Source organism: Gymnogyps californianus, chromosome 4 (assembly GCF_018139145.2).
Source record: "Gymnogyps californianus isolate 813 chromosome 4, ASM1813914v2, whole genome shotgun sequence".
In the NCBI taxonomy this organism is placed as follows: domain Eukaryota; kingdom Metazoa; phylum Chordata; class Aves; order Accipitriformes; family Cathartidae; genus Gymnogyps; species Gymnogyps californianus.
In genome coordinates, this window is record NC_059474.1 from 45,153,283 (window position 1) to 45,179,009 (window position 25,727).

The window sequence follows — 25,727 nt, forward strand, 5'->3', positions numbered from 1 at the left end:
AATTGTGCAGTCCTTTAGCTAGTGTACTTGCATTTAGAAGCATATTTTTTATTTATGCCTTCTATTAGTTGTGCAAATATTTAATTGTGTCGTTTTGGTATCTTATAACAGCAGCCTCAGAGTATTTTAAAGTAAGATTTCTAAGTGGGATCATACATCTTTAGAAATGAGATGCTTGGGTTTTGTCAGAGAATCTTCAAGCATTTTTGAAACATTCAGCCTGTTTTAGAAATAGCTTGGGGCTTTGCATATTAGGAGGAATGTTAAATGTGCTTTTTGCTGTTCTTTGTCACACAGGCATTAGGATGTATAAATGCAGCATTTTCAACCAGTTATCTAGTTAATAGTTTACAGCTGGCAATAAACTGTATTGTTTTTTATAATGTTATAATTATTTAATAACTTCTTGTTCTGTTGTATGTATACTATGCTGAAGTATGTTAGGTTTCATCAGTTCCAAGTGAAGATGTCAAGGTTCTTGTTAACCATAATACTAATTTTATCAGGTATGCAGTAAGATATTTGATTATAAAAAATGATTAATTCCAGTAATTTAGTGAGTTAAAAAAAAGACATTGAGTTCCTGTTAAATTGCTAAATATGAACATATACTGGGTAGTTTGTGTATATGAAAATGTCAACACTGCAGTACAAGTAAAGCTACTTCCAGCTGTATGATCAAATACCTTCTATTTAAGGTCATGTAATACTTTAATAATTAAAAAATAACACCATAACTAAACTATTCAGGTATATATTACTCTTCTTTGATTTCCTTTTTCTAATACTTAAGTATTTGAAAATAAGCTGATACAAATTTTACATTGCTTACAACTAATGGGAAATTTACAAGTCTCCCATGGCACCAGCAAAAGCATCTGTGTTCCCAAATTTATCCGTTAAAAAAATGAATAATTTTGCCATATTATACCCTACTTTTTTAAGCTCAGTCAGCACAGGAATTTGCAGAGTGATTCAAGTACATGTAATTTTTGAAGAAGCAAAATGAGCTTTTTGCAAAACAGGTAAATTAATATTAAAAATCAACTTTTAAAATTATTATTCTTATTTTAGTAGCTCTAAGCATGCCCAGGCTATTTGCCTAGGGGTTAGCATATGTGCAGGTTGCTAATTTTTTTTCTTAAACAGGTATTGACTTAAAAATAGATCTGAGAGTTTTCAGGGCACGCTCATGTTCCAGGCTTCTGACAATAGGCTGGCACAGGACTCATAATGAACGCTGGTGGTAACATTCACTAGGAGCATGAGCATATCATCAGGCACTTTCTATTAATTCTTGTATTTCCAGTATTACAATGACTTCATTACAATTATGTGGCTATATAGCGATGCCCACATAGCAGGATTCAATTTACTAGTGAAATAAATGAAACCGAAATGATAGGCAATTCAGATCATTCAAGCTGAGGCTTTACACTGAATGTGTAGATTTGCATTAAAGCTTTCGATGTTGTTACCAAATTGAATGGGAATTTTAGATGTTATTTTCTCTATTGTAAATCAAGTCTGAATGAACCACCAGTGGCACCATTGCATTTGGTTGATAACAGTAAGCAGAATGCTGAGCATAGAGAGGAGATAATACACTAATGCACAAATCTTCACGTGTCCTGCATTGCAATCTGCATTATAACAAGGCAGTACATATCAGCAGAGCCAGTCCCAGTGTTGCAGATGTGTAACCAAGATTCTCTTAAAAAAGATGAAAACATGTTTTCTCCCTGCCTTTTCACTGGTAACCAAGGGAAGACATATGATCAAACCAGAACACGTTCCTTTCAGGTACTGCCTCTTGTCCTGCAGCCTTTCTGGGTTTCCTTCATTTAGGGAAGACTAAAACATGGTTTTCTTCAACTTTTTACCTTATTGTATGCTGCAAAGTCGTCACAATCTCATGTCAGCAGCGGGTAGTCAAACCCATGAAAGTAGCTGAACTTGATTATTTGTCAGAGACTGTAATTTTGCTATTCTGCTAGGTTAAAGGAGAGCCATGATGCATAGGCCAGTGGGCACGGTTTGCTTTGGAAGGTAAAATTTACTTTGCTGGTTATAACATTGCCCTGCTGTCACAAGTTAAGTGTGTTTCTCACTTCATTTCTGGTTTAGGTTGGGTGAATCAGAGTTCTAACAGTATGGCAGTTCTGTTTTGTTTTTAATTGGGTGCTCATCACTGCACCCAAATCAAACAAGGAAATCCAATGCTATATCCTATTACCAAAGCTGAATAGAATAAACAGGGAATAGAGTTTAGATATTCACCAGTATCCTAAGATACAAGTTTTATGGTATAGCTTGCAACTTAGATATGTTTTATAATAACATACTAGCGAAATGCGTGGTGTTACAAAATCAAAACAGATGTATATTGGTGTTTGCAACATTTTAGAAATTTAAGTATAAATGAATCCTAGGCAATAAGATTGTGAAAGTGGTACAGATTTTTGAATAGTTTGTGTTGTCTCTAATTTCATGTCAACTGAACTGACAGTTGTGGAATCATCTGCGCAGTATAGAAATGCTGCAGGGGGAGAAGAAACCTTTTCCCATGAATAAAACACATCTTTTTATTAATGGATGAATGTTGTCTAGTGAAGTCTCCCTTACAGGCTTTTTACCGCCTAGTTTCTCCCATAGGTTGAATTGAAAATAGTGCTCCTTCAAAGTTTTATAGTAATACCAAGATGTAAAATTCACTACAAACAATGGGGAGTCAGTCCAGTTTGTCATATTTACTCGAATGGTGGTATTTTAAAATGAGCAGGTCAGAATTTAGTTTATTTTTATACCTTTTAATATTAACTTCTTAGAGTAAGATTTGAATAACGGAATTAACTGTCACTTTCAAAAAAAGAGGGGAATCAAGGATTCATAGTGTCATAAAATTTCATTGGAAACACCTTGCAAGGTGCAAGTGTCATGTCATAGCTGGGAATAATGGTTTGTTGTCATAGGGAATATTTTGAATGAAAATTTTTATCTGTATAAAAATAATTTTATTGACAGTTATTCTAAATAAAACTTGAAAAATGGATATTTATTACAAATACTAGTAATTAGTTTTAAAATTTAACAGAAAATCACTTTACAAGGCAATAAATATCAGATTCATTTCATTTACACGTGCCAACAGTATAACATAATTAAATCACATTTGAGAACCTGCTAAGTATCTCTCTGAATCCTCTCTAGTGACATATCATGTTTAGGGACCAGCAGAAGCAATACGTAAGAAGAAGTGCAGATATATTTAATTTGCCTGTGAAATGGTGTGCACAAGCAAACTGAAGTGCACTGAATGAAACTTGAGCAGCTGTGTCGGAATGAAAGAAATGCTAAAAGCCAGTGAGCAATCCCAGCCTCAGGTGGCCGGGGCCCCTGTACTATCCTGGTATAAAAAATGCTTTATGCTTGGATCTCACTGACCTTGCCTCATTTACTACAGCTCTGTGGGTCCTCCTGCTGTGGTGCCTGTGATCCTAGGATCAGTGAGATGCCATGGTTGAGATGCTGTGGTTCGGCACTGCATCTCAAGTGTGTGTGTCTAGCAGGACTCCCACCTGAAAGTATATTGGTAGAAGTTCAATTTGAATGATGTTGGTTTAGTTTTCAGAAGACACGTGACTGATATGATGCTTTTAGATTAGGTTTTTGTTTGATGCAAATACCGACTTCTGTCTTGGGAAATATTCCAAAATTTTTGCATAAATTCTGTAAGTTCAAATCTTAAAAATTATTTAGTAGGATGTTTAGGAAGGATGGTCACTCTTGGGCATAATCCTAGCTAAATCCAAAATTTGCATTGGAGTGAATATTCACAAACACAGTTTTAAAGCTCAGTTCTGTTGCAGTGTTCAGTGTAAGAAAGGAAAGATTAAAAACTCAAAAATGTATTTGGGAAAGAAAAAGTAACAATGAATGGAAATAGCCTTTAGATGAGCAAAGAGAAATGCCAGATTAGAAAAGCCCAAATCCTTTCTGTGACTAATAAGGTCCTTGAGTGGTTTTGAAAACTTTGAGGAGATATGGAGTCAAGGATTATGCGAATGATGTATTTGATAATTATTTTGAAACTGGCTAACTAAGGAAAGGGATAACTTCTGCTGATACTAAAGGATTATTAAATGTACAAGAAATAATAAATTATTTAAAAAATTAACTATCAATCTCAGGTTTGATTTAGTACTAGATTTACATCTCGGATACAGGATGTAATTTTGTATCATGTTCCTAAAGAATGTTCTTATCAAAATATCTAGTGTTAAAAAAATGTGGTTTTCTTTTGCCCAATTTAACAAAAAAGTGCATCTAAGCTTTCAGTTGAAAATTGAGCTTTTGTGTTTGAAACAGGGGAACCTGGAGCCAGGTTTTTGCTATTCATGTTAGTCGCTATGACTGCCTTACACTGCATTTTGCATGTTACATCTTACAAAATCCTTAATAAGCTGTCTTGAATCATGTAGTCTGAGGTCTGAGAGGGCATACTTTATAGAGTTGCTTGAGAGCAGGTGTCAATAAAGTGCTTGTGCCATTTTACGCTTCATAGAAATCTCAGAACTGAAGCTTGGGAATTTTTTTCATTGGAAGTATTGCTCAGGCAATTCATTATTGTAGGTATTGGCCAAGTTTGAAACAAAAAATTTCTTTTTTTTGGCATTAATACTTTGAAATTTTAAAAAATCATATTTTCAGTGGAAGGCAGACTGTTTGAAGAAAAATGTTTTTCCTACTAAGCAACAATTTTGGTGAAAATGAGTTAATCTCTCTAATGAAAACTACAAAACATTCTTTCCAAAATAAAATATATGTCTAGAGGGGACTTACTCCATCATTAAGTCCAGTCACCCACTGTTACAATTTTCATGTTATTCTTTAAGTTATTGTCAAACAGTTACATTTTTTCTCCTTTTACTGGGAAGTTGTTTTTCCAGCAATTAAGAATCTTCTGTGTCTAGCCTAAATTTGCTCTGTGGATATTTTATACTCATTTATTTTGTGCAAACTGTGGCTTATCTTAAATTTTCCCATCCCTAGTTATCTACTGCAGAAGTATTTATACATAACAGATATCCCATCTCAGCCATCATTTTGCTAATCTAAACCAGTCAAACTCTTTAAGCCTCTCTTGGAGAGTAGGCTTTCCATTTCTCTAATGATTCTACTGGCCTTTCTGCCCCCGTTCCAGTTTCAATTAATCTTTCTTATGTGTCTGTCCTTGTACATGCTATTCTAGATGTCATCTCATCAGTGCCTAGCACAACAATAACAACATTTTCCTGATACTTTTCAGAAAGCATTCATCTTTCTTTTAGTGTCATTTAAGAAAAGGATTATAAAGAAACCTGGTATTGAAGATTTTGGATTAAAAGTTGCCTTATACAAAATACTGTGCTAAAACAAATGTATCACTTAATAAGAATAGCAATTACCATTTTAATCTTGAAAAGAAGGAAGGATGCAGCCAAGTAAAGAAGTAAAGTTTTCAGCTAGAAACTAGCTGCTTTGCGTAGAAGATATTGAAACTGAAAGTTCAGTAAGGAGCTTCCATGTTACATGATATAAAAAGTAAAAATGATGGTGCAAAGCCAGTTAATTATTTTGTTGGGTTTTTTTACCAATGAAAACAGTGGAAATTAGATACAGTAATTTAAAATAGGTTTTACAGCATCCAAAATTAACTCTTTCAGAAAAATGGTCAGTGTGCTGTTATGAACTCCTCAGGGGAGTCTTCCTCAGAATTAAAAACTGTATTCAGTGAAACTATAAGTGTGAGAATAGATAAATGTGAGAGTAAATGACACTGCAGATACTGTAATGAGACCGTGTAAATCAGTAATAAACCCTAGACAAAACATCTAGAATGCTTTATATATTTTGACCACATTTCAAAAATTATGATTCAAAAAGATTTAGATTAAATCTTGAGGCTTGAGCCTAATCTTTAAGGCCTGAAAAAAAAAAAAAAGAAATAGTAACAAAATTGGAAATAGCAGTTCAGCTCAAGGAGAGATAAAGGTACATTACTTCAGAAGTAGGGGAAGACCATACACATACTGAATGGCATAGCAGACTGTTTTAGTAGTATTATAATTTTCTCATAATGCAGTATTTTCTGTTATGATCTGAGCAACAAGGTAAAGATGACACTCAACTGGGAAGAATGGAAAAATTTAGAATTCCAGAAGGGGCAAGTTGTCTAACAGGATATAATTCAGTTCCTAGAAGAACAAGTGTGATGCACTGTACAGAGTGCATGATTTCATTTTATGGTTGGGCTGAATTATCATTTTGCCAGTACCAAAATGTGAAGGTCTTTCCTTGCCTCATGTGGAGTAAATCTTCTTCCCTTTCTTTCCCCCAAACAAAACCAAACTTGGGGGCAAGAGACTGATAACAGCTAATTAATATTTGTCCATACTTTTGATAGTTCTCTCTCTTTCCACAAAGTCACTAAGCCTGTGTATCCTTCTTTTGTTTCCTTTGAAGTCTCTCTTCATCTGAGGGGCTTGTGGGGCTATGAATTAAGACTGTTAAGTCTGTACAACTAATACAGATCAGCTTTTTTTTTTTTATTTTATCTTGTTCTCATTTCTTGCTTGTTCATTTAGTTCCTTCAAGTTTCCAGTACAATACTCAGTGTAGTGTCTAATGACATTTTATAGCACTAATCTAGTCATCGGTGTTTTCAGAATAATTATTCTCAGGAGTCACAGAACATGAAGGATGCATGGCGTAACTCCTTCCTTCTCTCTCTCTCTCTCTCTGCTGGCATCATGTAAAATTATATTCCCACATCACTATTTAGCATCTGGTTTCATTTCTCAAAATGTATCTGGCAATCTTCTGTTCTTTACTAGGTTTCTGCCTATCTGTGTGATAATCCTTCATCAAAGGTCTCTATAAAAAGTTGAAGTATTTAAATAAACTTTGCTGAAACTTTTGATAGATGAGTTAAGTGCATTAAGAAAGGAGGGAGTTACAAGTATGCTATACACTAGTTTGCTGTATGCATATATATGACCTGTAAATTAGAATGAGAAAGAGAACGGCTTGTTCTTGATTATCCTGCCCATTAGCAAGCAACTTACTAAATGGATATAGTCTCTGATGATGATTCTCCTTTATCTCATGTAGAAGTGATCTATTGTATCAGAAGTGTCTAAATTCAAGTTAGTTCAGAACTATATTGGAGTGGAAAGTAAAGTTTTTCAAAGCGTACTATGGTGAAAAAACCCTGCGTACCTCTGACAACAACAAAAATAATTCTCCTGTTCAGAATAGGGTGAAACTAGGACTCTCTCTTTTGTTTTTCTTTTTTTTCTTTCTTCCCCAGCAACAGAGTGGTATTACCCCAGGAGAGCTAGTAGTTCTGTGGTTTGAATCAGACACAACAGGGAGTAGCATCCAAGTCGCACTGTTGGATAAGCTAATTCCACCAACTAACCTCTCGTGTTAAGTGAGTAGGAACCCTTTCCAAATGAATTTTTTTTCAAACTCCAATGGGTATGAAATGGTTTTGTTTCAAGGAACATCTACTAAACAGAAAATTGAAAAAAATCTCAACAATCTTTATTAGTAACTGCAGTTAGTGTGTATATGTTTGCATGATGGTATCTATATGTGTTTATGCTAGTTTCTGTTGACTAACTTCTGCATTGTAATCACAGTAATGTTGGAAAAGTTGAGTTATTCTTTATATATCTCCCATTAAATAAATGTTATAAAGTCTGCTTAAAGATTTAGATATTCCTTGCTGTTCCTTGAGTAGCTTGCAGAATCAGGCCTGCTGCTGTAAAAATCTTTAGCTACGTGTGCACACTGTGAATTTAGGATAATATTTGGGGATTTAGTTTCTGGTTTTGGTACCTCAGAGCGAAAAAGGCTATTGTCTGCCACTTTATATACCTGATAATTTTAAGTTTGCAATGTAAGGAGCAAGAATATACTGTGTAAAGTGGTACCTTAAGCAGAATGTGCAGAGATACTAACTTTGAAACTTTTGATAAAAATATTAAGTCTCACAAGGATGCTCAGATGCTATCGTATTTTTCTTGCTACTGGTCTAATACAGGTATGCTGGCATGATGCTGTTCATTTTTTTTAATTTAATTTTTTTTTATTAAAAATGTTATTCTAAACAAAGATTAAAATATCATATATCTGCATTCTTGAAAACCTGCATGACCCTGTGTTTTTATTTTCTAAGAAATTAATATAGAGCATTGTGTAGATTTCTCCTACCAGTTTAAGGAAGCAGTAGGTTAAACAGGGATGTGTGGATAGTCAGATATCCATCTCAGTCAGAATGCCTAGAATATGTTCATTTACGAGAGCCTTTGACTTATTTATAGTTTATCAAGTTTCTTATGGTTTACTGTGCATTCTCTTCTACTAATCAGTAATTGAAATAGATCTTGTTATCAAGCACTAAGTAGTGGGATCATACTGTCAGAGGTGAAGCATCTTGTGTAAGAATATGCTTGATGGTTTAAAAGGAAGAAAATAAACTTCTGAAAGCCATGTTTGGAATAAATGGAAGGCTTATCTAAATGACAAAAGATGAACTAGTCTGTTACTAAAGCTGATCTCCAGCTGATCTGTTTTTTCCATTAAGGACAAATTGGCCAACTACATACTAAAAATATAATCAAAGATAATCCAAGTTACATTATGAGGTATTTGTAACCACTTTATACAGGATATGGGGGTTTTGCACGGCTATTGTAAATCATTGAATTTAGTTTCCTTATAAGTGGTAATAATTTTTCAAAATGTTATTCAGCAGAGGTAAGGTCTTGCTGTTTAATTTACTCTGAACTTACTCTGTGAGGGAAAAGTGTGGACAAAGCTATAGACAAAGGACTAAATCTCAAGTCCTTTTAATCTTTTTTTGTACACAGACTCTTTTTACTCACCAGAAATTTTCACAAATACAGATGAATTAACAGTCTAGGATCCAGGTCACATGTGATTTCATCTTACCTTCGGACAGTCTGAATTCATGAAAGGTTTGTTATACTGCAGATTTTCTCATTTACATAAAAAGACCTCACAATTTTCAGAGCTGTTGACTTTCCAGGAACTATTATTTAAGTTAGTGGGAGCTAAATAATTTGCTTTCCATTTGTGAAGATATCTTCCAGGACTGAATTAGTGAAATACTGTCATACGTAATATTGTACAACAGGTCTATTGAATTGTGTGATATGTTCTCATTTATCCCCATCTTGGTAATTGAAATGACAAATTTCAGTCTTATAATTATACAGTTGATGTCTATTAACGTAAGAAGGTCCGAATGAAGACAAACTAAAAGCCCATGTAGCCCAGTATGCTATCTCAGACAACGGCTAATTGTGAATGCTATGGGAAGGGTAAGGTAAGAGTGTGAGCTGTTAGCGTGACTCCCCAGAATATTCTCCTGGCATCCAGTAAATTGTAGTTCAGGAAATTCCTGGCCAAGAAGTAATTTTTTATGTGTTCCCCCTGAACGAACTTTTCTTCTGCAAGTATGTTTGGTCACATTTTGATCCTCTGTAAGCTTTTAAAAATTTCTGATGTCCTTATTAAACATTAGCCACTTATGGTGTTTACTTTGTTCTGAACCTATTGTCAGCTAGTTTGATTTAATGCTCTCTTGTTCTTATACCAGTAGACTGGAAAATGATTTCCTGTTTTCCATGCCTTTTATGATTTTGTGGCCCTCTATCATATTTCAACTCAGTTGTCCCTCTTCTAGCTTTAATGGTTATAGTTTCTTTAGTTGTTTCTTGTGCAGAGGCCATTCCATCTGTTGACCATACAAATTTTCCAGCAGACTTCTCACTCTTCATGTGTTTGGGGGAAGAAAGAGGATTACTGTGAATGTTTATGCCTTTGGCAAATTGTTGCTCACTGTCTTTTTTTTGTTTGTTTGTTTGTTTTTGGCCCATATCTTTTTACATTTAGTCACCTAGAGGGTATATTTCTTCATATTTTCATGGACACGACTTCAGCTTTTTGTAGGATTCATTCACAGCTGTACATTCAGTTTTTTCAACACTAAAGGATACTGAATGCAATGTGAAAATTTACCCAAGAGTCTCAAATTTTGAAGTCTGGAACAATATATAGATGTTAAGGCAAGAAAAAACGTCTTGTCTAACTGCTTCATGAGCCAAGATGCAGAATTTCACCTTGAAAAATTTGAGCTCCAAAGGGGTATAGATGAATCTCAGTCATTTTCATAGGGATTAATATTACTATCAATTTCTCTGCAGTTTTGAATAGATATATGTACAGTCTAAATTGACAGTACTTTTTTGTTATAACTGAATTTGACTTGTCAGTGCTAAACAGAATATGAAGTGCTGCAGAGACACAGTCAGACCTGGGTAGGTCACCCATTGCTCAACAATTATTCTATCAGCTAAATACAGAGAAAGGCCTCAGAAGAGAATTTTTGCTTGCCTTAGTTATCTTAATTGATAAACTGTCTCACAGGAAGCTTAGAGCCATAATAGAGGAAAAGACGACAGGTAGTCAATGGTTAATAAGAAAATAATTTTTCATCGTGGCCAAGATGAATTGCAAAGGTGTGGCAAAGGCAAAGAACCTTTGGGAGGAAAGTGCTTTTTTTTTTTTTTTTCTTTTGGCTACCCTAAGTATACAATATACTGTATAGTGGATTTTCTATACAGTAGTTGTTACAGCAGAGCTGGCAGTTTACAATACATTGCAAATGCATACTTAATAAACTAGCAATTCACCAGCTAATGTTCATTTGACAGGTATGATTCTTGTCATAATTAATTCATTGAAATAAATAACTCTGAAAAATGCTTCCTTTTTGTGGTGGTTCTGGTTTGTGTCATTTTCATAATGAAAAATATCAAGAGCCATTTATTATATTTCTCATTATTTCCTTTTTATGCTTTTTAAAGTGTCTGAGAGTAAAAGAGGAGAGGAAATTACCCTTAATTTACCAGGTTTTTTTAGTTGCCAAATATACAAGCTTGTTGCCATGGAGATCAGTGCACAACTCAGATGCCTGACTCACTGCTGGTAAAGGGAGCACCTTAATAGATTATTGGGTGAATGTTTGACTATATTAAATAGCTAAATAAACTACAGGGATTAGAACACATTTATTTTAGGATGCAAGGGAGGTTACTGATATCCCAACATCTGCTCTCGGATTCCAGTAAGTACTTGTAAAAGATGTACAGCTTTTCATTCTCTGCTCCTGTTTCATGTCATGTTTTCTTAGTACCACAAAAGAACACATTACAGTTATAGCCCTTGGAGAAGTACACTGTAAAACTGAACTGAAAAGCTAATATAAATATGAACTCAAAGCTGCATGCACTGTGGCGAAGAGCAGGAATTTAGCTTGGAGTGCAATGCAGAAGTGATTGGAAGTGGTGTAAAAGTATCATTTATTTTTATGTTTAAAGTTAAAGAATAGATTCTTGCTACTGACTGAACATCTCAGAGACAGGATGGGGATTTCTTCCTTGCATCTTTCAAATCCCGTAGCTGATTCAGGGCTCCTGGTGCTGATTTTTGCAGTGAGAGGACTGAGGGACTGACAGCAAGGCTCCTTTACGGTTTTTCAACTGGAAGTGTGCCCTAATGTTCCTGCAATTATGAGCTAATCTCACTTTCTCTGTCCTTACATTGTGGAGATTCTTACTGAGCAGCTCATATACAGACCTGAGAAGGGAAGAAAATCCAGCTGTGCTAATTCTTCCTTCCATTTAATTGCAGAGGCCAATTACTTGCACCACGAGAAAATATCATAGTGAGAGAGTGGCTCCAGGGATATAATATTGTCTGTTGTAAAAGGGAGAGCTGGAACATTTACATGACTTCTCTCCCACACGCATCTCCTTATAAAAAGAGCTATTATACTTTGCCTTATAGATACTTTACATCACAGAGGCTTAACGTATTTTATCTGTGTAACACTTAATCTTCTGCCTTTTATCTGGGCCTTCTGGGCATATTTTAATCCAGTTTCCCTGGGAAGCATAATGTAGGGAAGGAAGCGATCTCACTTCATGTTAACCGTGAGTAGTGCAGGCTGAGAGAATTTGGATGGCTGAGATGTTCATGTTCACAGGGACTGTAGTTGTGACTGTCTTTTGCATATGCTAGGAAGGGGATGCTTTCACTATCCTTTCCAACTAGACTATGTGTGCACTGATTTTAAAAGAGAAATCATATCAGAGCTGTTGTTACTGGGGATTATATTGTCATCTTTTATTGCCAGTAAAATTTCTCCATCTAATCACAGTATGAGGTTATATTCCTCATCCTGCTGATTGGCACCATATTCAGAAGTTCTGTCAGTTTGTCCTTATCTTCCCTCCTCAGTTTGTCTCTAATGTGGATGAGTAAGCTGAGTTATGTGCTGTAGTGCTTGGCTGTATCACGGTTCAGTGGTTTTAGCACCTCTATTTTCTCTGAATGCAAAAAGTTAATTTCATTTCAGTGTAGATTAAATCTGGATACTGACCTTTACAACAGGAAAACCAGATAGAATCATAGCTTAATTAACCTCCCAACCAGGATACATATTTGAAACATACTCAAGAAACTGTATATTTTAAATACTACTAGGAGCCATGTAGGAATAGTGGATCATTGATATCCAGAAACATTAGAATTGTCCAGAATTAGATGAAAGGAAAAGTTTATTACTGAAATGATGAAGCATACAGTTGAGCTTGGAAAGAACTAAGGTAAACTGAAATTGGAATACTGAAATTATGTCTTCATACTTTGTCTTTATTGTGAAATGGGAACAGCAAAGAAGATACTGAAATAATCTGCTTCTCTATTCACATTTTCCCTAACCTGTCCTCTTTTCCAGCTCGCTATGGTAGCATTCCGTGGCCCTTCCAAGTTAAAACACAAACAAGTTCTGCGGAATTAGATTGTGTGCTATTTTAAGAGAAACTAAACTCTGGAAGCAAGTAAAGAAAAAAAAAATAGATTTAATCCCTTTACATCTTCTTTGCTTGATCACTCAGCATTTGTAATCAGTTAAATGCTTAATAAAAAAATCAGGACTGAAAAATGAATCCTTACTCCTTTCTCTGAGGTTCTCTGTAATAATTTCTTCTCTAGTATCTCAGATTGTGAAAGCTCTGTTTTGCTTGTTTATAGCAATAATAGGCAAGAGTACTGTTTCTGTATGAGGGGGAAAAAATTCAGTTGGAGCTAAAGATGTTTTTTTAGATCTAAAAGAGAATCACCTGAATACCATCTGCAATTTTATAGCTGTATAAGCCAATGTTTGCCAGAGCTGGAAGGCCTAGTTCCCAAAAATCTGAAAGATAACATGTTGCTGAGGATGTTCTGTGAACATCATATTGCAAAGTGTGGACCACTACCTGAGATGAATGAGCCAGCTCTTCAGTGGACCTGGTTCCAGTTGACACTGCGTACGTCACCAGTTAAATACCTGCTTCAGATGCAAGTGGCAGAATATTGTTTATTTTCTTAAAATAGTATAACTGTACTTGAAGTCCTTTCCAACTGGGACTGCTGGAAATCTGGAATTGCACTGAAGACTAAAAATCTAGAGCATTTATTACATTGAAGACCTACTGTAGTGAAATGAGAGGAAGTGTGGTATCTATTTAGAAAATGACAATAGTGATTTGTGTGTAATGTTATTTCACACTACGTGTTGTGACTAAGAAAAGCAGGATTCCTTGGTGAGAAAGCACAGAAAATAATAGAATGGAATCACACATGCTTCATTGTTGCCTGCAGTAATGGAAAAAATGCAAAGCGTAAGGTATTAACTGATATCTAAGGCAGTAATTAAAATGTTTCATGAATAAGAGACTAGATAATTTCAGTGGTGATTTTAACAGCTAGAGCCTTTGAAGACAGACACACGTAAATGCATAGAATATTGTGTGCAAATACTCGAGTCAATTACGGTGTCAGAATGTTACTCCCAACACATTAGTCTAAATTCTACGCACTAATTAACAGATATGAATAAAATAAATATAGTCTATTCTATATTCTGGTAAGTAGTTATTTATAGCCACTCTGGGAAAGTTTGAATTATTGCCTGTCCTAATTATGCCAAGAACTTTTTTTTTATTAGGCATGAATGTCTGACTGGGAGGAATTAACCACCATTACAATGTCTTTGCATTATAACTAATCAGATATCTTGGCAGAGCTGCTTCTTATATTTTGGTTTTATTTTTCTGTTCATTCATTTATTAGTCACATCTGGAATTAGAAATTGTGCTCTCAACAGTAAAATCTTCCCTTGCCTCAGCTAGGGTAGCATTTTCTCTTCCCCAGGACAGTCTCCTCATTATCTGTTTTCCCCAAACTTCCTCCTCCTTTACCTCTCGGTGTTCCTCTTTCCATCCGAGAGATTTCTGTTATAACACAAAATCTGCTAAGAAGGAGTAGTCAGTAAATGGTGTGCTGTACATGTCCATCTCTCAACACTTCTTTGAGACTGAATATGTAGGTCATATCTGTTTGGGAATGAAAGACCTGTAGAAGGCTTCTGTCATGAATATGTATGACTTGCTGGGCAAGTCTGCTAAGAAGTAGGTGTATCCTGTGTTCCACACTTGTTTTTACTTGCATTATTTTAAGTGGAAAATAGGATCAAGATTTAGCCTTTTAATTAAATATTAGGGTAGCTATAAAGAAAAAACAAAAAACCTTTTGTGTGATAGTTTTCCTCCATCCCCTGACTGAATAAATGTATATATAGCAATAGGTAGGCTTGTGAATTCTAAGAATAAGCCCAATTTCATTGTAATTTCTACAGCATCCTTACTCTAATGAATATACTGAATATTTCAGAAAGCAGAGAGAAAAAAAAAAATTGTGGCTTGGATCCTGAACCTTGCTGTCCTGAAATATTCCAGATGTAACTGAAACAAGGATCTAGTCTTTGTCATGGCAGCTCTTCAAACGACTGGAGTAAATGATACATTTCTGGGTTTGTGCAGTAATATACTACTATTAATTTATGAGAAGACTCAGTAACTTTAGAGATGCAAATCAGACAAAGCTTACCTGTAAACAAAAATTATTGTTTCTGTAATAAAGATCTGTGATAGCATATATGAAAACTTCACAGTAGGAAAGTTTGTATTACCTTGATGGTGGATCCCATCATTTATAAAGGATGGTGATCACTGGATCAAAGTACATCATAGAAATAAGATTTGAATTAACTTCAGTGTTAGTTCTAAAGCAGAGAATTGGCTGTAGATACGTATTTTAACTTGAAGCTGTCTTTCCTCCAAATTTTCTACACCTTTTAATGTGAATAAATATATCACTCCACGAACTTTCATATAGAGCTTTGTTGAAAAGAATTTTTATAGGAATTTTGTCATTCAAGCACTAAAGTTTATATTTTGCTTTGATGTTTAAAGAGGGAGGAGTTGCAATGTTCAAATTTATGTTGAAAATTACAAACTACATAATGACTAAACTAATGGGTTGATAATTAAATTAAACGATAAGCCCAAAACTGTTTAATTATTTATTAACCTCAGTTAATCTAGCGTTAAGATGAATTTTGGGATTTCCAGAAGAGGCAGGAAAGATGCTGATGAATGTATCTGTGGAAACTATACTCATCTCAGATTCAGCTGACATAAAATTCCTTCATGTCCTTACATTTCTTATTTGCAGCTTCTGATTGTAAGGTTTCAGACATGCTAAGCCCGTAGCACTAAGAGTTATAGGCCTTTGCATCTGGGCCTGCTGGTACAGAATTAAATTATTCAGCTGATAACATTTCTGATTTTTCAGCTGCATCCAGCAGTAGCAACCCTGACCACCAGAGTTCAACATAAATTCTCTTAATCCTACTCTTATCTACTGTCAGTATTTTTCTGTGAGCTCTACTATTCTGCTTACATTTCTGTTACACACATGGAGATCCTTGAGATACAGGTTTGCAGCATATCAGAAGCCAGGCATATAGCCAAACAGTGTTGTTCTTAGTCCAGTTCTGTCTCCATTATTTTTTTCTTAACATTATTACTTAGCGCTTAGGACTTACGGTCAAGAAATTAATTATTTATAGTTTTGCTCTTATTCTTGTTGCAGTTGGAGATCAGTGGGTTTAGGCTGAATAATGAATCAAATTGGCCAATGAAAGGTGGCAATTTAAAGGATTTAAAAGTACTGTACTTTAAAAGATTTGAATGCTTTAATAGCCTTTAGAGGACTGGGGAAAATGCTATTTCCTTTCATTTTCCCTTTTACTCAGAGGAGTTTGAGTTAAAGGGACACTGAAGACATAAAACTTGTAATCAGGTAAAAGGTATAAAAATGGTGATATTTGAACGTACAGCACATAATCAAGTAATGGTTTATAGCTCTGTTGTAATTGAGGCACTTTGACTTTGTGTATTTAATTAATCTTTTGTCCTTTGATAAATATTTGGCTGTTAGACAAGTACTTGGCCACCCAGAGTCTTTCATCTCTGGTACTAATTGACTGGAATCCAGCAGGTCACAATAACTGGCAGACAACAAAGTGACCTCGCAATTCCGGCTTCTGAAACAAGTTAGTTTGTCTTTTAAATTAAAAAATGTGCATATAGTCATACTTAACAAAGAGAAAACTGAATGCATATCATACTATGAATTAAAAATCAGATTACATGGTCCACAGACCGTGTCTACTTTCATGTAAAAAAATTCCTGTCCATTACTCCTTACAACTATTTGCTCAAATTTGTATACTGACCGCCAAGAGTGTTCTTACAAGAGGGGATCACTGCAGAGACCACATGTTTGGGGAAACATCCTGAAGGATAAGGAATGGCTGTCACTCATAAGAGAAAATTAAAGAGCATTCAGACTGATAATTGAACAAACATTGATTGGAGTTCAACATGGTGATGAAAAGACCAAGTCTTCTCTTCAGACTCACTGAGAGTCTTATGGAAAAGCAAAGTTTCCTGATGTACTGGGAGCTTTCGAAAATAAATGTAGTGGCTAGTGTACTAAAGTTCTATCATGCTGTACAAGATAGAATGAAAAAACAGGTCTTCATTGATCAAGGATGGAAATTCTTAAATACATTATCTGTAAATGATAGTAATGTGTAAATGATAGAACCATTTGATTTAAGAGTGCTGCAGTGAAATTTATTGTGTTGTATTTCTGTTCATCATAGAAGAGAGACAAAATGATAATTTGATGTCATAGTGAGGAGGATTCTATTTCACTTTCTTGCTCCGTGTGTCAAACCCATTTAAGGAGGGTAACACAGTGTGAAAATAAGTGATAATTAAATAGTTGGTTTATTTCATATTTGAAACCAAAAGATGTACAGTGACATGTATGTGTCACACCTATGTAGAAGTAATAAAATAAAGCTGAACTGACAGTCATACATTAGTAAAACAGATTGACAAAGTAAAGCCTGCAGACTGTTTGTTGCCTTTGTATTTTATAGAAAAAAAAAAATAGAAATTGATGCTTGTCTTCATTTTCTGTAGCTGTGTAATGCCAAGAAAAAAAGGTAGAAAAATAACATTTGCAATTTTCCAAGGTAAGGTATCTTTATCAACAACACCCAAACACAAAATCTCCCATAGTATGCCTCCAGTAATAAATGAATGTAAATCAAGTGTTAGTGCAATCATGCACGTTGTTTATAATTGCCAGGTAATTTAGACATTAGCAACCAAGTAGCAGAAGGTGGTTTTGACATGTGGAAATCTATCACAAATTATATTGCTATGTTATAACTAAAGTGCTCTGATTAATGTAGTGAGGTGGTAGAAATTAAATAGGCTGTAGTTAGACATTGATACAATAATAATAAAAAGCTCTGTATTTTTGCTGAAGGGAAGTATCTTGGCAAATAGCAGTGGAAAACAAAAACATTAGTAAGATGCTTGTAGGCCAAGATTTGTTTCTAAATGTGACAAGTGTATCTTCTATAAACACTATGTGTCAGAGAAGTTTTGAATGTGTCAGAAGTATTGAATGTCAATATGCACACAGTTCTCTGGTGAAAAACTAACAGTAATGAATTCATGCAATCACTCTCCCTCCCTGTAGGTTCCTCTTTTGACTCTAAAGAAGTAGCTCTTTTAAATGCCTGTATGCATAGGGAAGATTTTACTTTTTATGTGGTTCCATATTTTGACACAATGGGGAAAACATTTTCCCATGTTTATTTTTCATTCCATCTCTTTTACTTTGTATTTGCCTTTTTCTGCTTTTATTTATTTATTTTTGTAATCTTTGCTTCAGTTTTAATTAATATTATCCCTCTTTGCGTTTTTCCATTTAATTCCATTTGTGAATAGTATTCCACCCGTCTTGATCATACCAAGGTATGTCGTTAGACTACAGACTAGCAGCTTGTTGATTTTTAAATTATAGTCTTCCTATGCTTTTCCCTGTGACTTTTTAATAAGAAGGTAATGGCGAGTTTCTCATGTCCAATATCTACCTTTGCAGCTTTTAATTTTTAACCATCTGGTCAGCTTCAGATAAAGACAGGCATCACTTGTATCTTGTTAGAAAAGTACTACTAGGAACTATCATTTTGGCAGCCTTTTTTCTTCTTCTTTTTCTTTTTTTTCCCAGGGTATAAACTGAAGAGCAAAGGCAGCTAATTACAGTAGATTTTTCATGCAGTGTTATGCTTGATGCTTGATGTTCACCAAACAGTTCCTGAGTCGACAAGGACAGATACTATTTTAGATGTGTATTTTTGCATACTAAGAGTGATTTAGAATACCTAATCATAGAGAACAACCTTGGATTAAATGCTTCTGATTTTTCTTAAGGTTAAAGTAAGCAAAAGGGTAAATGAAACCTGGTTAGTTTGAAAAAATAATCCTGACATTGTCAGTCAGCTGATGAATTCAGTGGATGAAACTAGGAATGTATGGGAATTTCACATCTACTTGAAAAATGAAACCAGTCATGTGAAATTATCTTTTGTTAGAGTATGTTAACCTAGAGACTGGTTAGGATATTGACGTCCATAGTTTCTGATGGATAGTGTCATTTGGAAATGAGCTGGGTGATATAACACTGGTTTCTTTTTGAAAAGAGCAGCGCCATGAACCTCTCTGCCAGTAGGTGCAATCTGCTGTATTGCCCTAGATCAAGGAGGCAGAAAGATCCATTGGCATCAGGCTGTTGCCACACAACAGTGTATTGCTTATTGCCCAAGTCTATCCTGAGCAACATATATGTTTCACCTCCTAGTAGAGGTAAGTGGAGAGATTTATCAAAAATGTGATGCATTGTATTGAACAATGCAAAATACTGGCACGTCTTATTCACACTTGTTTCTATGAATCCCCTCAATTCTCTTTGGTTTTTTAATAACTTGACGCTTTGGACGTAGAAACATATCATACCTCAAGTCAGAGTGTGATAGCATCTTGTCTACTTCAAATATACTTTCCAAAGTATGTTCTATTACTGAAGGATATGTATGCAATTTGTGATATTTTTGATACACTGGAACTTCATAAAATAGCTTACATTGGAAACTTCCCCTGTGGTAACTTGTTCAAGTGCTCAAACCTTGAGTCATGTGGGGCTGGGGCTGGAGTGTTGCACTGCATTTTGTTGGCTTGGATGAAGAAGTATGTAATCAGCAGCAGGAAAATGGGGAAGACGGTTCTTAGATCAGTTTAAGATTTGTTCAAGTTCTTTCCTTGCATTCAATGAGGGACAGGACATGATCTCCTTCAGCCTCTGAACCGAATCAAATTGCTCCTCTTGGTCCGCAGGTGCAGAAGGAAATTAGAGCCACTTCCAACCCTCAGTTCCTGGTTATCTTAATTGCAGTAGGAACAAGTTCACTTTGCTCCTAGAAAGCAGGAGGTACTAATGAGCAAGACCCTTTGACTGCTGTGTATGACTTCTTTGTTGTAAGACTCTTGCTCACCCTTATATGTTGATCTTCTGAAATCCTGGCCTTTTTTATTTTCAGTTTTGTTCCTTTAACCTCATTCTCATTAGTATTAGGCGTTACCACAAATAATTTCTGGCCCACTAGAGATACTAGTGGAAGAAGCAGCTATAAGTAACACGGCGATATGTCTGTGCCATGCAGTTGGTGGCATTGTAGATTTCTGATCAGAGGAAAAAATGGTGAAGAAGAAAATAACTTCCTAAAATGTTTAACTCCAAACCTTATTGCAGTGAAAGTACCAATGTGCGATTTTTATGGTCTTATGTGCTGCAAATCTGGCCACAAAGATATCTTAATTGCAAAATAAGTAACAGGGCATATGACAAGTAAAGCACCTGTACATTATTCTTATGTAAGGTTACCCAACAGCCCGCTAATAGGGAGGTTCCTTGATCATTGCTATGTACTATTCTACCCACATATAAATACGGTAAATATGCAACTTCTAGGGTGATAAAACTGGCTTCTTTATGTCGCACTGGATTATGTAGTCTGTTTCCAGAGATGACAGTCAGAATGGCATGTTTGAAATGCTGCAGCATCCTCAGAAGCTTTGTTTGTGATAGTCAGCTGGTTTTGCACAGCTGTGCTTTACAATAGAGACCTTCAGTCTGTTTAGATTTACCTTGTCCACAGGCTTTTTGCCTAGTGACCTTAGGTGATTTGACATGAATGTTGAACTTCTTGGTGAAGTTAAAATTTATTAGAATGGCAAGTTATTTGTTTACAAAGAAGGGAGATAAATTTTCTTACATTTTCAAACACAGACTTAACTACCAATAATTTTATATTTGGTGATTTAGTGGTATGATTCATTTATAAGAGGAGTTATGTGGCTAACTGTTGAATATTTGAAAGTATGAAAAAATTATATAAAATATGTAACAGCACAGAAAATAATTCCATAAATAATAAAAGATAACTTGCAATTCATGATGAACTGCTTTCTCAGTATTATTTTAGGGCTAAAATATGCTTTGAGTTCCTTCCAGGACTCAAATTCCCCACATCAAAGCTGTTTAGAAATTGCCAGTTACTCTGAAAGTTGTTAGAATGCTATCGCCAGCAACAGATCTCTCCCTGCCCCTCCTTCTTGCAGAGGAAAGGCTGTCCAAGTCCGAACTGGCCAAGACGCAGGTTGTATGCTCTGTCAGTAGTGACATTGTCATTATCTTCTTGGTATACATAGTCATAAATAAATATGTATATACTTGTATTTGTTTTAATAATTTAGACCCCAACATGAGAAACTGTGAAATAGTTCTTGAATAATGTAACAATAACCACACTGTGGGAGACAGTGTATCCTGGCTCTGGCCATGTCCAGTAGCAGATAACTAGGAAAAGAGTGAATACATTTACATATCTATACATATAAATACATTCATAGATAGATAGTTATATCAATTTAGATGTTTTGTTTATATATATAGATGTGATATAGTATATATGAATAATATAAACAATACATATTACACTATATATATTTTGTTGATATTTTATTTAATTTTTATTAATAGTTATTGTTATTTATATTTTATTATTATTTTAGTTAACGGTTGCATCTGCATCACAGTCTTTAATATTCCCAGCAGACTTTTCTTCTGTGAGTTGGCACTTTGAACCCAGTGTTCTTTGATATTGAAAACATTCTGGGTTCCAGAGTAAAATTATGCATGATGCCCAGTAATTACACAGTGTGTTTATGTCTTAGTTAATTATGGGCATTGGAGTTTTTGTTTATCAGTTCAGGCGAATGTTGCCTGTTTTGTGTTTTTGTCTTTCCATTTTCACGTTAAGGTATTGAAATAAGTATACCAAGCCCACACATCGATTTTAATAATGTTAATTCCTGCTCTTTAGTCTTCCAGCGACTGACATTGCTAGTTGAGATCATCTGCATATCTAATAGCTCAGGCCGTAAAGCGAAAGCAGTTTCTGCTCCTATTCAGAATTCCAGAAGTGAAAAGGTGCTGAAAGGAGGCTCCTGTGCGGATGCAGTGAGGGGGTACTAGGTGGAAATGGACTTTAGGCAGGGAAAAACATGTTTGTTTGGCTTGTGTTGTCCTTACATTTAGGAGACATTTATTTTTGCGATATGTTGTGATATGACTTCTAGAAGAAAATCTGTCGTTACAATCATGTATAGAACTCTAAGCCTGAGGACTGTGTGCAGATGTGTGAAGCAACACGTTGCACTACTGGGATGCAAAGGTTAGAGCCCACAGAAAAGAAAACAAAGGTGAAATATTTTGTGCAAAGTTTTTTTTGGGGGGGTGGGTTAGGTGTATGTGTGTGACAGAAGTTGTTGCTTAAGATTCTCCTGTGAATTGAGATATTGTGATTAGTTCTTGAGGCTATCGTGCTCTCTTCAGAGAGATGAAGCGCAATCCGTTAGCAAGCTGCCTGGGTCACCCTGAGTGATGGTCAGAGCCAAAGCAGAGCAAGGGGCAGCTAAAGGAAAGAAACCAGACAAATGAATTGAATAGTTTAAAATGCGCTTTGCTACCCAGCAAGACTTAAAATCATTAACCGTACATATGAATATTCAGTGCGAGTCAGAAAGCAACCAGCTAATCTACCACTTTCCTCTTTAGAATAAGAGCCTGAACTGTTCACAGCAGTAATTCAGGAATTTGTTATTACTGCCCTGTTCCTCTACCCACCCAGAGTTTTATCGTCTTGCTTTAATAAAAAAATCTGTTTGTTAGCAAAGTAAGTCACATTTGCAAGTTGGGGAAAACTGTATCTTTAAGCATCAGAAAGTTTAATGGTCTTATATTTAAGCTGGTCCCTGCAAATAATATCAGTTCAAGAACTCAGTCTTGTGCTGAAATGAAATTTTAGGAGGTGGTTTACTGTCACAAAAAGAGAAATTTTGCAATCATTTTAATTTTAATTATTTTAACTCCTTGTTACATACAGAGTTGTTTTCTTGGTATGATGTGGTGGGACAGGTGCACATAACATTCCCCCCAAAGCAGTTTCATGAACATGTCATAATCTGAAATTTCATGGCATTATTTCTCTTTTGTCTTCCTCCCAGAATTTATTTTGAAGGCTGAATTGTGTTTTCAATGATATACTTGTAAATGATCTGGGTAAAACTGAATTCTTGGGAAATCTACAAACACAGACTGATTTTTCTTGATATTCCAGTGGAATAGTTACAGGAACTTGTTTCTGTGCTATCACAGTTTTGAAGAGATACCTGATGAGTGTTTGCAGGATGTAAGACAAGATAGAAGAGATGAGGTATTGGTGGTACAGGATGTCTGGAAATAAGGAGGGGCATTTCAATGTGGACTGCATAATGCAACATACAACCCGAAAAACTCGTACCTATCATGGCCAGGAGTCTTGGAAGGAGTAGTTTTGCTGTTTTGTTAACTGGAGGAAAAGACAGTTTGAAAATTTTAGCAAGAGATCTCTCTTCAATATTTTGTTTTCACTTTGCTCAAGGGCCAGAACTCTGTATCTGTAAATTTAGAAAACTCAGTCAGGGAGATCAAGAACCCTCATTACAGACATTAAATAATTCCTGCTGAGAAGTGTTAATTCTAAAAGGTGAATGCTACTTTCTTTGAAATAATCTGATTGGAAGGACATGATAAGACGTCTCCCTGATGCACAAAAATATGTATAGGTGTTTGAACATATATTTCTTTGGATATAACCTTTCAAATGTAAATTAATATTGAATGTGTGGAAAAAAATCTTTTTATTAGTGTTTAGCAAGCTTGTGGGAAAAACATTCTTCAATAAAGATAGTTTCTCTTCACTTACAGTAAGAAAAGGAATCAATTATTCTTAACAATGTGAGTACTTTGTAAACATAAACCATTGAAGTCGAAGCACATAGACATTCTTTAAGGACACATTTCAAAAGAGATTTTGCCGTAACTTTTCTATTCTGTTCTTTCTTTGTATGAACAGTCATGCAAGTTCAATGTGAACTTGAATGAAGAATTCTATCTTCGATTTACGTAGGGGTATTTAGTGCAACATTTTGTGTTTTATTTATATGCTCTTAAGGATAAATCACCATGAAATACCTGAACTTGGACATTATGATTAAATTTATTTATTTATTTACTTTTCCAAAAGCTGTCAAGCCAGCACTCTTTCTCTCAACGTAGACCATTCAGTGTATGAGCTAATACTTTGCAGAGTGTGGATGCTAGGAGTTTTCAGTTAGAGAGTAGGGAGCTTGTTGTAACTAAAGTGAAGGAGATATGTGCCATTGCGAAGAATGGATCATGTAAAAAGCCTAGAGAGCTGTAGTCAGGAAATAGATTTTTAAAATGAATCTTGCGTGATAGATTGTTAAAAGAAAGGAAGTTAGAGTTCCAGAGTTCACTACACTGTCAGAAAATACAAAATATTTCTTTAGTTCAAATGATGGATGATAAAGTTTACATGCTTTTAGCAGGGGGTTTCTCAGCTATGATCCCCGCTCATAATTTCTAACCACAAAAGGGGAATTAATTTCATGGGTCCATAACTTCTATTATTTTTAGTCAAAGCAGAGCTTCTCTGAACATTGACCCAGAATATCCAAAGTGTATTTTCTATGGATATAAATGAAGACATTCAAAACTGTATATATTTAATGTTGTCTAGAAAGGATAAGCAATTATTAATTTATTACCAAAGCTACAGTGGATAATATATCACAGAAGTAATATTTGGATCATGGAATACTTCAGGTTAGAAAGAATCATCTGGTTCACTTCACTGTTCAAAGCAGGGCCAACCTCAAGGACAAGATGTAATAAATGAGTGCGTAACTTGAAGAATTCTTTTTTTATTTTTTTTTTAAAGAAAAAATTCTGATACACAAACTTGAAGGTATTTGAGTCCTGAGAATTAGCTGGTATGGTAGAATAAAATGCAGAAATGATGTATGGTCAGGGAGTTCAGTGATGCTGGTTTTTTGAGGGCAAGAGTCCGTTGTGCTACTTAGTGAAGACAAAGTAAAAAGAGAGATAGTTCAGTATATTAATATTTGCAGTGCAAAAGATTGGTGGTGCTGAGGGATGGAACAAAAACATAAGCTACCTACTAGTCTGAAGGAAGAGAGATACAGTAGGTATATGAAACAAGTAGGTTTGGAACTATTTTTCATATGGGTGTGCTTACTGGGGTTGAGATCGAAGCAGCTTTTTTAATATAAAAATGGCAAAGTGTTTTTTCCTAAATGTTTGCTGACAAATTGCCTAAGGTTTTTTTTTTGTCATTTTTGCCATTGCAAAACTGTTCTCTGCTCCAAATTATTGGGGAAATACTAATTTCTAGACTAGACATGCACATTAATCGAGTAGGAAATTTAATCTTTTTTAACTGGCAGCTTCTGTATTTTTCCATAGTTCTTTAAATGAAGGGTGAGGAGAGGTGGGTCATAGTCAAGTTGAAAGCCTTTTATGTACATGTATGCATGTGTCTGCCTGCCACAGTGATGCATGCATTGCAAATTAAGCTGCACAGGTGAAAGGTCTACTTTGGGTTTTGTCCCCCCGTTCCCCCAAGTAGGTTATCTAACAAACTTGCACAAATGGTATCTAGTTCAACCCCTTCTAGGTGAAAATCAATCATCTTGTTTATATGAATGTTTCACCTGAGTGTTTGAACCTACATTCTCAGCGCTGAGAAAAATATTTCCATGATCTCCTTAAGATACGTGCATTTACCAAGGGGACGAGCACTGTTTCTGAAATATCTTTTACCTTTTCAGTGTAAATGAAGCTGAAACTATTGC

The 25,727-nt window shown here is 35.2% G+C and overlaps 1 protein-coding gene across 2 annotated transcripts in view; it reads left to right on the plus strand.

The window, feature by feature from the left end:
* MARCHF1 (membrane associated ring-CH-type finger 1) overlaps positions 1–25,727 on the plus strand; it is a 93,717-nt gene that overhangs the window by 21,473 nt on the left and 46,517 nt on the right. The window lies entirely within an intron of this gene.